The sequence below is a fragment of the Palaemon carinicauda genome, chromosome 20, assembly GCF_036898095.1.
Source record: "Palaemon carinicauda isolate YSFRI2023 chromosome 20, ASM3689809v2, whole genome shotgun sequence".
Classification (NCBI taxonomy): Eukaryota; Metazoa; Arthropoda; class Malacostraca; order Decapoda; family Palaemonidae; genus Palaemon; species Palaemon carinicauda.
Window position 1 is genome coordinate 123,742,261 of NC_090744.1, and position 14,117 is coordinate 123,756,377.

General features: G+C 41.1%; 1 long non-coding RNA gene across 1 annotated transcript; it reads right to left on the minus strand.

The window, feature by feature from the left end:
• Nucleotides 1-1,841: 1,841 nt before the first annotated feature.
• LOC137614439 (uncharacterized) lies at nucleotides 1,842-12,873 on the minus strand. The gene is made up of 3 exons (XR_011039091.1): nucleotides 12,756-12,873; nucleotides 10,666-10,811; nucleotides 1,842-3,923 (listed from the first exon to the last, which is right to left on the minus strand). It is a non-coding gene; the product is annotated as an uncharacterized lncRNA (long non-coding RNA).
• Between the last annotated feature and the right edge of the window lie 1,244 nt (nucleotides 12,874-14,117).

Sequence of the window (14,117 nt, forward strand, 5' to 3'; positions counted from 1 at the left end):
CAGTACTCCTACTGCTAATATCCATGGGTATATTGGTATTTCCTTGAGATCTAGACACCGTGAGAGGGATAGTGATTGGTTGAAAAGAGGTCGCTGGTTGTGGCACTGGAACAGCGGCAACAACAACCTGTTTCACTGCCTGAACAAGCTGTAGGAACCATATCACATCCTTCATGAAAAAAATAAAACTGCTGGATCTCACAACGGATAGTGGTCATGTTTACTTTGATCACAAGTAACTCACTCACATGGCAAATGTACCGAGGTAGCGAGCGTTGGGAAAGAAGCGACCAGATTATCATCAGTACGAGCTTGCCTGGCCAACCTGCCTGTCTGTGGTTGGCAAGTGCACTGTGACAAGTATGACTCCACCACCTTGAAAAGGGACTGGCTAGAGAACTCGTCAGAGAACCTGCAGGATGTTCACAAGTAGCCGTGTGTTTGCCTGTAAGGCACATGTGTTCAGATGGAGAGGAGCAAGGCAAAGGTTGCTTGTTCTTGACCGCCAGATGTCATTTCTTACAAATGCTAGAACTTTCAGGCACTTGCCCCTGAAGGGTAAGAAAGTAGATTAACCCTGGATGGGTTTTCCTGCTTGGTGAGCCCAGTGTGCTGAACAAGCTCATCATGCTTAGCAACTCCGGCCAGCTGAGCAATCTCTGCATGCAACCTCACACTAGGCGATCGCAGGCATGGCTGAGACTCTGTAGAGAACCTGCCACCAACTCCTCAGGTGGGTAAGGAGTTGGAGAGGATATCTCAGCAAGGGGCACAAAACCTACTGTAGGGAACACCAATCCAGAGGTTCGGTGGGTGGAAGGTCGAGGCCAAACCACGAAGAGGCAGTGAGCTCATGCTGTGCCCTAAGCTTAAGCACCTCTCAAAGCTGTTCCTTACAGGGGGTACCCAAAAGCCACAAGGAAGGCAAAAGGTGATACAGAGCGTTAAGCTTTGCTAGGAGAAGTGATGGGGACTTCCACACCAGAGGGTTGTCCGGGGGTCAATCAGTCATCACTCTTACTCGACCACCCTCCAGGTTGCTTGTTCTTGACCGACAGCTGTCATTCTTACAAACGCTAGAACTTTCAGGCACTTGCCCATGAAGGGTAGGTTCCCAAGGCGGGACCCCAAAGGGATTCACACTCGCGAGACACATAAAGACTTGTGGTACCTGAGAATCACTGTGGGAAGGGACTGTGGCTATGAGATGTAGACGGCCTTGATCACCAGAGAGCTAAAGCGAGGCTTCAACGAGTCAAATACTAGATTCTGAAGCACCCAAGGAGGAGACCACTTTAGTGAGGAAGCCCTCTCACATTGGTGAGAAGGTATATTACCCTTGGATGGGTTCTCCTGCTCGGTGAGCCCAGTGTGCTGAACAAGCTAAGCATGCTTAGCAACTCCCGGCCGGCTGAGCAAGCTCTGCATGCACGCTCACACTAGGTGATCGCAGGCATAGTTGAGACTCTGTAGAGAACCTGCCACTAGCTCCTCAGGTGGGTAAGGAGTTGAAGAGGATATCTCAGCAAGGGGCACAAAAACTACTGTAGGGAACACCACTCTAGAGGTACGGTGGGTGGAAGATCGAGGTCAAACCACAAGGAGGCAATGAGCTCCTGCTGTACCCTAAGCTTAAGCACCTCTCAAAGCTGTTCCTTACAGGGGGTACCCAAAAGCCCCAAGGAATGCAAAAGGTGTCACAGAGCGTCAAGCTTTGCTAGGAGAAGTGATGGGGCCTTCCACACCAGAGGGTTTTCCGGGGGTCAATCAGTCATCACTCCTACTCGACCACCTCCAGAGAGCTAGAGCGAGACATCGAGTCGAATACTTGATTCCGAGGCACCCAAGGAGGAGACCACTTTAGTGAGAAAGCCCTCTCACATTGGTGAGAAGGTAGATTAACCTTGGATGGGTTCTCCTGCTCGGTGAGCCCAGTGTGCAGAACAAGCTAAGCATGCTTAGCAACTCCGGCCGGCTGAGCAAGCTTTGCATGCACGCTCACACTAGGCGATCGCAGGCATAGTATAGACTCTGTAGAGAACCTGCCACTAGCTCCTCAGTGGGTAAGGAGTTGAAGAGGATATCTCAGCAAGGGGCACAAAAATTACTGTAGGGAACACCACTCTAGAGGTACGGTGGGTGGAAGATCGAGGCCAAACCACGAGGAGGCAATGAGCTCCTGCTGTACCCTAAGCTTAAGCACCACTCAAAGCTGTTCCTTAAAGGGGGTACCCAAAAGCCCCAAGGAAGGCAAAAGGTGTCACAGAGCGTCAAGCTTTGCTAGGAGAAGTGATGGGGCCTAACACACCAGAGGGTTCTCCGGGGGTCAATCAGTCATCACTCCTACTCGACCACCCTCCAGAGAGCTAGAGCGAGACATCAACGAGTCGAATACTTGATTCTGAAGCACCCAAGGAGGAGACCACTTTAGTGAGAAAGCCCTCTCACATTGGTGAGAAGGTAGATTAACCTTGGATGGGTTCTCCTGCTCGGTGAGCCCAGTGTGCTGAACAAGCTCAGCATGCTTAGCAACTCCGGCCGGCTGAGCAAGCTCTGCATGCACGCTCACATTAGACGATCGTTGGCATGGCTGAGACTCTGTAGAGAACCTACCACCAACTCCTTAGGTGGGTAAGGAGTTGGAGAGGATATCTCAGCAAGGGGCACAAAACCTACTGTAGGGAACATCACGCTAGAGGTTCGGTGGGTGGAAGGTTGAGGCCAAACCACGAGGAGGCAGTGAGCTCCTGCTGTGCCCTAAGCTTAAGCACTTCTCAAAACTGTTCCTTACAGGGGGTACCCAAAAGCTCCAAGGAAGGCAAAAGGTGATACAGAGCGTCAAGCTTTGCTAGGAGAAGCGATGGGGCCTAAGACACCAGAGGGTTGTCCGGGGGTCAATCAGTCATCACTCTTACTCGACCACCCTCCAGAGGAGGCCGAATGGGCAGAGATAGCGAGGAGGAATCGAGACATGGGCAGAGATAGCGAGGAGGAAACGAGACAGCCTCACCAGAGAAAGAAGTCTTCATTTATTCAACTTCGAAGGTTCTGAATCCCTTTAAGACTTTTTTCGCCACCTATCATTACACTCCCACTGTGAAGATGACCACTCACAACACTTTAGGCCTGAGTGCAAGAGTGTTATCTACATGCTGGACAAAAGCTGTGAGGATCAGTCTCCCTTTCCAGTATAAACGTGCTGCAAGAGCGGCCAGGTATACCAGGACAAATCTGCATATTAACAGTTGTGAAAAAATAAAGCATACATGTGAAGATAAAAAAGGGGCGTTTACAGACAGAGAAAAGTGGGTTTACAAGTCAAAAAAGAAAAAAAAGAATTACACAATGTACTGGGTGAGTCTACTCCTCCACTGATAACTAGCGGAGGGTTGCTAACATCTCGTTTTAAAAAGTTTATGGCTAGATTCCAGCTATGCTGGAGATAATATCCATAGTATAGGGCAAAAAGTTTTTGTGTGTGTAGGAACAAATCTGTATATCAAGAATGACCCAATGGTATAGAGACATCAAACTAATAAAGTATAGTGATGACAAAATATATGATTATCACACCAAAAATTCATTTAGGAACAATCTCACTTTCAAGAGAATTTCTGCTATATTTGACGTTTTCAGATAGTGTATGTTCAACAACATAGTGTACACTGTACATAAGCGACTTTCCATAAAAAAAACTTAAAGAATTGTATTTTAAACTTATCTTTAAAGAGATGTCAACAAATCTCACAGCCTCCATCCCTGTGTCATCTTTGATATAGATATTAATTTCATATTGTGCCACCAACGTTCCTTCAGCTTCCATCTCTTTCCCAGGTTATTACGGGAATAAGGATGCCCACTTGAAATGTTTTGTTTACTGGCTTCATCTTCTGTATTTCAAATGTGGGGGTAAATACACGCATCTGAAAGAAAAGTAAAATATTTTAACTTCAAATATTCTTCACCTTCAAATCATAACCTGAGTTTTGATAATTAATTCGATACATTGAGTCACTTTTTTACGATTATCCTCAAGAGTAACTGGCATAGTCGACTTGTAACTTAAGAGATCAATATAACTGACAATTTTTTGAAACTTAAGATCTGACTATGCCATGATGTTCTTCAATAATATCATCTGAAGAAAGAACAGCGATAACAACCAGAGTTCGTGAATAACACAGAGTTCAACTTGGATAATTATCTGAAACTACAGCCATGTAAATGAGATTTGGGCTTTCGTATCAACCTTATTCTTTAAACAGTGGTTTTATGAGTACTCTTCTTGATAAGGTTAACAGTCTAGTCACTGTATTGGTAATATTGCATTTTAGATATCGAGGAGTGAATAAGATTAAAATCCAACAATTGCATACGTGAATAAATAATTAGACATACTTATGTTTTTTCTGGAAAAGTCTCGATTGCAAGTATAAGCGAAAGAGGACACTATAATCTTTTTAAATACTTTAGCTACCTGAAAAGATACTAATGAAAACACATTTTTAGTACTTAGATTTAAAGCCACAGAGTTATAATTTTCTGAAGGATTGCAGTAAGCTAGTTATAGATAACTTGGCCCTCTTAGCTACTCTCAGACCTTGCCTAGTCCTTGCTGTTAATGTGTTGTCAACTAATCGTTTCATGGCACAGCCCAAAATGGGAGATGGAAGATAAGGGGTACATATCTTTTAATTTCTACTTGGAAAGCTATTTTTTTCCATTGATATCTAACGACAGGCGAGTGCTGTATCAGTATGATTTACTGATAGTGGTCATATGGCACGTTGCTAGGGTCAGGGAGGCCATGCAACTCCGAAATGAAACTAGGGGAAATACCCTCAGATATATAAGAAATAAAAATTGTTATATGTTGGACAGAGGATTGCAAGGAAGGTATTTGGAACGAAAGAAAGGTAGAAGGATGAAACGAGGATGTATATAGGGGCCACAGGGAAACTGTGAAAACCCTCAATTCATACATTTAATATACAGCATGAAGGGCACTTTTGGTAGTGTCCCTTGAAAGACAGAGACTGAATGGTAGAGCAAACATTACAGTAAAAAGTAACAACGCGGCAGTGAGGCGGAGATCTGTCGCATAATTCATTCTTTTTATGAATGAAAAGGGAGACACTGAAATTTAGAGTAATTCAATCTCACTAACCTTTCTTTGTATCATGATACTACTATCTTTTTTTCAAGGTACCAGGTGTGAAATTGGTAAACATTGTATAACACTTTTTATATAGAAACAAGTATAATATTAACGTGGTAATAACAGGCCGTTGTAATTTTACCCCATTTAAGAGTTTGTTATACTGAGACCAGCTTCTTTGAATTAAACGGTTTGAAACAAGTTTGTAATTTGAATTTAAGATTTAGATAATTGACAGCTTTCCAAATTCCAGAGCTATGAAAGGTTTTCTGGCTAATTAGTGTGACGACTGAATAGCTCTATATAATTTCTTTATATTTCTGACAGTTTTTGAAAGCATAATAAATATTTGAACGAAAATAGAACAAAAGGAATCACAACACGTCCCTTCTATAACAAGTCCTGTGGAAAACTTATCTTATACACAATTCCATGTATCCCATCCTACAAACACTTGACTTGCTAACTACCAATGTATTATATACCCCCAATCACTTGGAAATGCTGAATTCATGTATTAATGAAACCATCTTTACAGTAATAGAACTATAACACCATACTGTATACCAAAATATTTTATTTCAAACAGTTAATATGCTGACTCGGACATAGAGTCACCAACAGTTATTATGTTGACTTGGACAGACACCAACAGTTAAATTTTTCAGTTATCAAACCTAATTTTTCAGGGTTCGTTTAATTCTCTGCAAAACATGAAAATATGAAGAAAATATGACAGCAATCTCAATATGCTTTGACAAAAGCATATAACTATCTAGGCGAAAATCATTCAATAAGTTTAACAACGTTTGCAAAAATAATTAATTGTGGAATTAGAATACTTATGAAAACCTAGTCAAGTTAGGCCAAGGGGATTTGAGAAAAGCTCCCCACACCGAAGTTTAAGATGATTTTTTTTTTTCCTTATTTAGGTTAGGTTAGAATGCTTTCCTGTATTTCACTAGTTTTCAGTCCCTCATTGAAGTTATACACAAGTGTGGAGAGTGAGAGGTTACATAAGAAATGTGTATACATGTAATTTCTAGCTAAAAAAAAAAAACATATTAAAGATTCTTACATTATTACAAGGTCAACAGTGAGTTCACCTTTGAAATATATAATCAGAAATGTTTAAGTACTCGCGACCTCTGGTTGGACTTTTGAGAATTTAAATTATTATATTTTTGTCTTGGAGAATGTCTATATTTCATGTTTCAAATATGACAAATTTGGGAGTAATTTGTATTTTTCCTATTTATAAAAACTTGAGCTCTTTACTATGGATATATTGTTCCGGTGTAGCTGTAAACTAGCCTTGAGCTTTTTACACAAGGCTTAAAATACCACCACTAGTTAGCAGGGATGGGAGGGGCAGACCCTCCACCCGACTCACCCAATGTATTACATCCCTTTTGAATGCAGACCGGACTTACCAAAGACAAGTGATGGAGATTCACTCTTAGGTGGGTGGAAGTCTGAGACCCAACTGACTAGGAATTTGACCTGGGTTACAACTGTGAGCTGGTGCGAGAGTGAGAGGAGTACCCTACCACTTCATGAACTCTCGATCTGAAAAGATAGACAGCTGACGGCCTGGGCAAATCATGGTAAATGAATGGAAATTAATTGCTGTGACCTGCTCAGGTAAGAATATTGGAGTGAAAGTACTCTTCTTATTTAACCTGGAAATTGACAGACTCTTCCTCGCAAGGAGGAGAGAAGACAAAACAAAATATATCACATATTTCATGCAACCTAAGGGAAATAGTAGTTACCTGCTGCTGCAGTCGGAGGTATACCAGCTTATAGAGTCCGCTGAATGCTGTGCTCCCAAGAGAGGGAGAAGATGAAGGATGAAAAGGCCAGTCTTTCTATTTATTCATCCAAGTCTAACATTGGGTAATGTTTGCCCTTAGCTGACTGCTGCTTGTCCTGCAAGGGAAATGAGGTAACACCACCTCTTGTGCTACAGCCACAGGACCTTAAAAACAGGCGTTCAATGCACGGGCAAGCTCAGGTTGTTTGTAATAGATCACGGCTCAATGTTCTCGTATGAGACAGTAATCACTGAACTGGACACTTGAAATTCGGAAAGGCCAAAAACTAGGATACGCTTCATCCGAATTCTGAGTTTTGGCAACAAACTCAGGGATGAATTTAAGCATTACCTGGACCTCTTCCTCTTAGCTGGGATATGTCATAGAATAGAACATGCCCTCGCTGCCTCTCATAGCGGAGGACAAAGCGAGAAGGAAAATTGGTCTTACGACTCAAGTCATGATCGTAGGACTAAGTGGTATGAAAGGCATTCTTTTCAGAGAATGTAGTACAGGAACTACACTACAAGGAGGTGGTCTAGCTTCTGACAAGGGAACAGTAAGCTCGAAGCTCTGCATGAGGAGAGACAATTCCGTCTAAGAATAATTAGTAACGAGGGTCAAGACCGAGCGTTAGTCTTTCACAGCCGAGACTGAGCAGGGTCTTTCCTCCCCTAGGTACAGAAAGAACTCTGGTATCATGGGGATAGGGGCACTGAGAGGCATGTTGCCTCTTTCTGTGACATCACCCCACGATGATAGCCCACTTTGCCTGATAGATGGCAAAAGACGACCTACGGAGCTATCCAGACATACATTTTGCTACTGCCAGTGAAAAGCCTCTCTGCGAAAAGAGATATTGGATAACCTTCCGGTGTGAGGTCGTAGAAAAGCGAATGCCTTGTGGTGTCTCTGTATGAGGTTTGCTATTGTTGGGGAAGGGAGGAAGCTTTCTCGGTACCTCTGTGGGCAGGAGTAGAAGGTCTGGTCCTGTAGAGAGTGGGGTTCCCCTGCTGTATGGGACCGGAAAAGCAGCCGTGAAAGTAAGTATTCTGTTAGCTGTCACAGCAAAGCTATCAGGGTCATTAACAGGTCTTGCAATGCCCTTACCTTATTGATGAGTCTCCTCATCAGATAGAAAGGGGATGTTGGAAGGCCTCTTGCATAGGTACCTGAGGAGTACCCTGTAAGCTTCTGGTTGAGAGACGTCCCAAACAAATCTATCATCGGCAACACCACCTTGGTCAGGACTTTGATGGCTAACTGAGGGAGCAAAGACTTCTCGGAGCCAAGTATCTGAACCTCCCTGCTACAATTTTCCACAAGGAAGCTTCTCTTGCCAACAATGAATCAGGCTGAAAAGGGTGATCAAGTTGTCTTACGTCCGACTTAGTATTTCTATGGCTAGTTGGCAAAACTGCAATGAAAAGAATACTTCCTCGTTTGTTTAGGTATTTGGCTACCATAATGTTATCGGGCATGAACCTATTAAGTGTCCAGAAAAAAGTTGTTGGACATGTTTGAGAGCCAGTAGATCTGCTCTTAATTTCTTTTGATACATCCTTTAAGAGCATCAATTCCAAGGAAGGAGAGAAAAGTACTACTCCCCTAAGGAGGTTGGTGATCTCTACTCACAAACTCTGATCTCTTATACTATGATCCTATCAGAGCTCGAAAGTCTGGAGAAATCCTGTGATGAAACCAAAAGATTTTCAGTTGCCACTAGAGAGAACTAATGCGTAGATGGCTTTTGGGGACCAGACATTCCAGGGACGTCAGATGCTCTAACAGGCGCAGCCACACGTGTTCCTGTAATAAGCAAGCAGTTCTTGTGCTTAATCTCATATAAGACATAACACTGATAACAGAGACATAAAATCCTTCATCTTGAACCAACAAACTGTCCTGGGGACAATTGGGTTTTGAAACAGCAGTGTGCTTCCCACATAATATCATAAAGGAATTGGTTAATGTCTCATGAGATTTGATTCAATCAGTCATCCTTTACTTTGGTGAATATGTCTTTCTTCTTTTCTAGGTGGCGGATGTGACATCTGAAGGCTCAGCAACAGGTGAGGAGGACGATACCAGAAAAATTAAGTTGATAGGGGAAGTCGAGTGCGTACGAATTGGTTCCCTCTGTTGGTCATCCAGAATAGTGTAAACAGATAGCACCTACTGTCACCACCACCTATGATTTTACTTTGTACCAGAAGGAAAAGGAAGTGCTGAAACTTCTTCCCATAGGACAGGTAGCCGTCATGCATTGTGGAATCTCAAAGGGACCCTTGCACAGAGTGAGAGGGGAAGCACCAATTTAAAATGTCCCTTGAGCCAAAAGGCTAGCAGGTGAAGGTCTGGCAGGAGAAGGCCAGGTTCAAGCAAAAGGATCAGGCAGCAATAAGCAGGGAAGGTGAAGTAGTCAAAAACATACAGTAGGTAAATTTACAATCTCCCTTTGCAGAGGAGAGATTGCCGAAGTTGAGGGACAACTTAGTGTAAGGACTCCGAAGAATCTTGAGGTTCCATAAAGGGAGCCCTCACAGGAAAAGCAGCAGTGTTGGGAGAGCCAGGATCTACAGGATCCTCCCGCAGGAGAGGCTCTATGGCAACAACTGCAGAGGGGACCTGTTCTGGAGAAAAGTTGAAGGGGTGAAGGCCTCCACACAATGTTTCTCTGAAAGAGAACCAAGGATATCCACGTTAGGCCACAACAACCGCAGGGCATGACAGAGAACCAAGGATATCCAGGTTGGGCCACAACAACTGCTGGGCACGTGATCTCTGAAGAGAACGAGAAAAAGGAGGGAAAAAAAACCAGGGAAGGAGGCGTTGTTGAACCACTAGGATGAACGACAGTGTCTGCCAGACCATGGCTATACACAGGCATAAAATGACAAACGCTCTTACCTGAATGACCTCCAAAGGAGGACGCCGGAGAAAAGTCTGAGGGGAGGAATCCAAGGGATTAAATAGCAGTTTGGGATTTCTTAGGTTTCAAGGAAGACCCTAGTGGCAAAGATTCTCCTTTGGCATTTTTCTTCCTGCTACCAAACATTACCCACTAGAAAGATGGCCACTCCCTACAATCATCCCATGATGAGGCTTTAGTACAAATGTGACCTCGGCATGACCAGCACAGCCTATGAGGATCTACCCCTCTACTACTCTTAAAGGTGCCACAGGTCTTTGGCTGCATTCCAGGGCATGTCTGCATAATGTAACCAAACAAGCACACCCACACAAGGTGGATGAAAAAGAAATGTTTTTCAAATATTCAAAGTAAATTTTAAGTAAATACTGCCAAGTTTTCAGAAGAGGAGGAACAAGTTCACTTTCTGACAGCTGAAATCCAGTTGAGGTGACAGCGAGTTACAGGCCACCTCCTCGCTTCTGACAGGGTAATTACCTACTGGTTGTTTATGCCTCATTAAAAATTTTAACTGTTGTATTCCAGTCTTTGCTATTATCCTTCTATTGTAAAGAATGATGTTTTGTACTCATGTAGGCTCAAACTGAGATGATATTTAGCATAACCCCGCCCACATAACCTATCCTAGGATTCCAGGTCTCTTTACTTACCAAGAACTTTCAACTACCTGGAATAGCTCTCCCAATCCCATAACTGTGGCACATACAAACCCACAATTAAAACATTGGCCCATGTAACAAATTCAGGTTATTCCTTACCCAAGTCTAGGAGGTCGAAGATTAAAATCTTTTTGTAGCTACAGGGATTCTTAATTGGAGTCCACTTTCTACGGGTAGGTGATTCAGCTATGGTATAATGCAGTTTTTTCCTGCAGGAAGATGTAGAGCTGTTTGTGCCTCTTGTGCTGTTGAAAGAATAAATTTGTATAGCTATAATATTCAAGCAAATATATTTGGCATAAAAATTAGATGTTAAAGACACTTTTACCAGATAAATGAACATGTATAGAGAGGTTATTACTTAAATGTATCTCATTATCTGATCATAAGGTAAGAGTACGGTAGGTAAGGTATAAGTAGGTAAGAGTAGGTGAGGTATAAGTAGGTAAGAGTAGGTGAGGTATAAGTAGGTAAGAGTAAGTAAGGTATAAGTAGGTAAGAGTAAGTAAGGTATAAGTAGGTAAGAGTAGGTGAGGTATAAGTAGGTAAGAGTAAGTAAGGTATAAGTAGGTAAGAGTAGGTGAGATATAAGTAGGTAAGAGTAAGTAAGGTGTATAAGTAGGCAAGACAAATACTGGTAAGGTAAGAATAGGTATACTAAGGCTAGGTAAGATAAGAGTAGTTAAATTAATGGTAGGCAAGATCAAACTAGGTTAGGTAAGGGTGGGTAACGTATGTGTAGGCAAAGAAGGAGTAAGGTAAGGGCATATACGGTGAGGGTAGGTCAGGTTAGGTAGGGGTAGTTAAGGTATGGGTATGTTAATTTAGGTACGGGTAGTTAAGGTATGGGTAGATTAGGTAAGGGTGAGTAAAGTAAGAGTTAGTAAGGTAATGATAGGCAAGCTGAGGGTAAGTTAGGTAAGGATTGGTAAGAGGTCGGTAGGTAAGATAATGATAGGTAGAGTGAGGGTAGGTGAAGATATGAGAGGTAAGGTAAGGTAATAGTAATTGAGGAAAGGTAAGAGTAAGTGAGGTAATGTAATAGTAAGATACAGCCAGGGAAGGTATACATAGGTTATGTAATGATAGGCAAGGTGGCGGTAGCTTAGGTAAGAACAAGCAAGGTAAGAGAAGGTAAGAGAATGCAAGAGTAGGCAAGGTAGGAGTAGATGTGTTAAGAGTAAGTAAGGTAAAGTAAAAGTAGGTATGGTAAAAGCAGGATTAATCCTGGGTAAAAGTAGTTAAGTTATGGCAATGTTAGGTTAGCTAAGGTACGGTATGGTAAGGTAAGGTAAGGTTAGGTAAGGTAAGATAAGAGTGGGTAAGTTAAGAGTGGATAAGAGTAGGTAAAGTGGGGTAAGAGTAGGTAAAGTGGGGTTAAGAGTTGGTAAAGTGAGGTAAGATAAGCTGAGTGTGTGTTTGGTAATGATAGGTAAGGAGGGGGTGGCTTAAGTAATGTGATGGTGGCTAAGGTAAGGTGATAGTGGTTTGGGAAAGGTATGGGCAGGTAAGGTGAGGGTAGTTTAGGTAAGAACAGGTAAGGTAATGACAGGTAAAGTGAGAGTAGGTTTGGTATCTGATGAACAGAGAAGCTTAGGCAAAGAACCATCCCTCTCATTTTCACAGCTGCTGTATATCTAGATGCCTTGCTGTTGGGTGTTTGCGAATTATGACTGATAACTCAAATGAATCATATATTTTTTGACTGAATAACTAGTTAAAATTAAGGTTTCTGATAATTCCATAATGAAATTCACATAATTCTGCTTCCCGGTACTCAGAACCGTTGTTTCTTAGAGCAGTTTTTCTATAATTCTTAGGTACAAGAGTTCCAACAACAAAATAAAATGTCAAAACTGCATAAAATGAAGTATTAAAAGATTTTACTTGGGAAACCATCCTTGTAAATTTGTTTTCCTCATTTGGTTTAAGTCACTATTTCATTGTGTTTATAAATCATGTTTCAAAGAATTCCAAGAAACTCCCTACGTGAATTTGTAGGCCTACAGCTAAGCCTACTCCGAGGCTAGGTCTAATCTAGCTTGAAGTTACCAGGTCTCGAATGAAATATAGACCTAGGCTATAAAGCATACTTCTATCACACTAGTTTCACATCAAGATAGAAGATTATTTATCAGTATAGTTATTTGAATATTAATAAACTTATTACGAATTAATGAAAGCCTTACCTTCACAGTAATTTCGAACAAAGGAATTGCACAACAAATTTCAATCTATCGCCATTTCTTGTTACATGTAAGGAGTAACAACTGACGGATAGAAGACATAGCTGTTCCAACGTTCCAGCAACTGTTTACATCCCAAAAGGTTCCAACAATATTCAACAAAATTCAAAACTTTTTAAATTATTTATTCCTCAATCTCAAACACTTCGACTATCCTATTTCATTAAAATCTGCATTGAATATAGGAAATATTTATTTCAATATTGTTATTGACCTTAAAATATTTAATTTTCCTTGTTTCCTTTCCTCGCTAGGCTATTTTCCCTGTTGAAGCCCCTTGGGCTTATAGCATCTTGGTTTTCCAACTGGGGTTGTAGCTTAGCAAGTAATAATAATAATAATAATAATAATAATAATAATAATAATAATAATAATAATAATAACTGGAACTAGAACTAGCAGTAGTGAGGTTGATACCAAAGACTATATACTGAAGAAAGATAGGAAGGCTCAGGCTTTAAACACAAATGAGTGTGCTATGAAAAGATGCCAGATACTCCCATGCGAAACGAATGGCTCCATCTGTTGAGCGAGCAACCAAACATTCAGAGCGGTAATGCTTACGGGTATATAGGATGGAATTTGATTGTAATTTTTGCGACATATTTGTTCATAATTTGCATTACTATGTCAGTATATTTTACTCATATATTCATGATATTCTTAAATTTTAGGTAACTAAATTGCAAATTATGTTTCTCAGTCTATTTTTCAGAAATTCAATAGCTATATCTCTTATGATTTAGTTAATTTTCTTGCAAATTCAAGTATTGTACAGTATATTACAACCATTTTTAAATGTTCTATACAATACCACATTTGAATAAATTAAGACATACTGTATATCTGATTTGTTAAACTTAGCCACAAATGCTTATGTGTAGGCATACATTTAATTACAGTTTGTAGGCCACTGTAAGATGGAGAGATATTAGGTGTATAAAGACACAATTGTATTTTATCTTTTATTGAAATGGAAAAGTATGATGCACTCATATATAGTTTAGTATTATAAACTAATAAATGTATAAATGTACAATCAAAAGGATCAAAATAACACAAAATTGTATCACAAACAAAAATAATCAAAAGGGGGTTGGAAATAGAAATAAGGTAGCATACAAGCCAACAAAAAATGAAAAACAAAAGAGATTTACTGTGGATGCCTTGCCTTAATCTTACATCCAATATCAGTGGGGCTTACTCATTAGCAGTACATACTGCATGTATTATGCTGTTTGTACTCACCGTTCTTTGTCCTTAGGGAACCTGTGAAATACCAAATGAGGATCGGTTTCTTTTTGT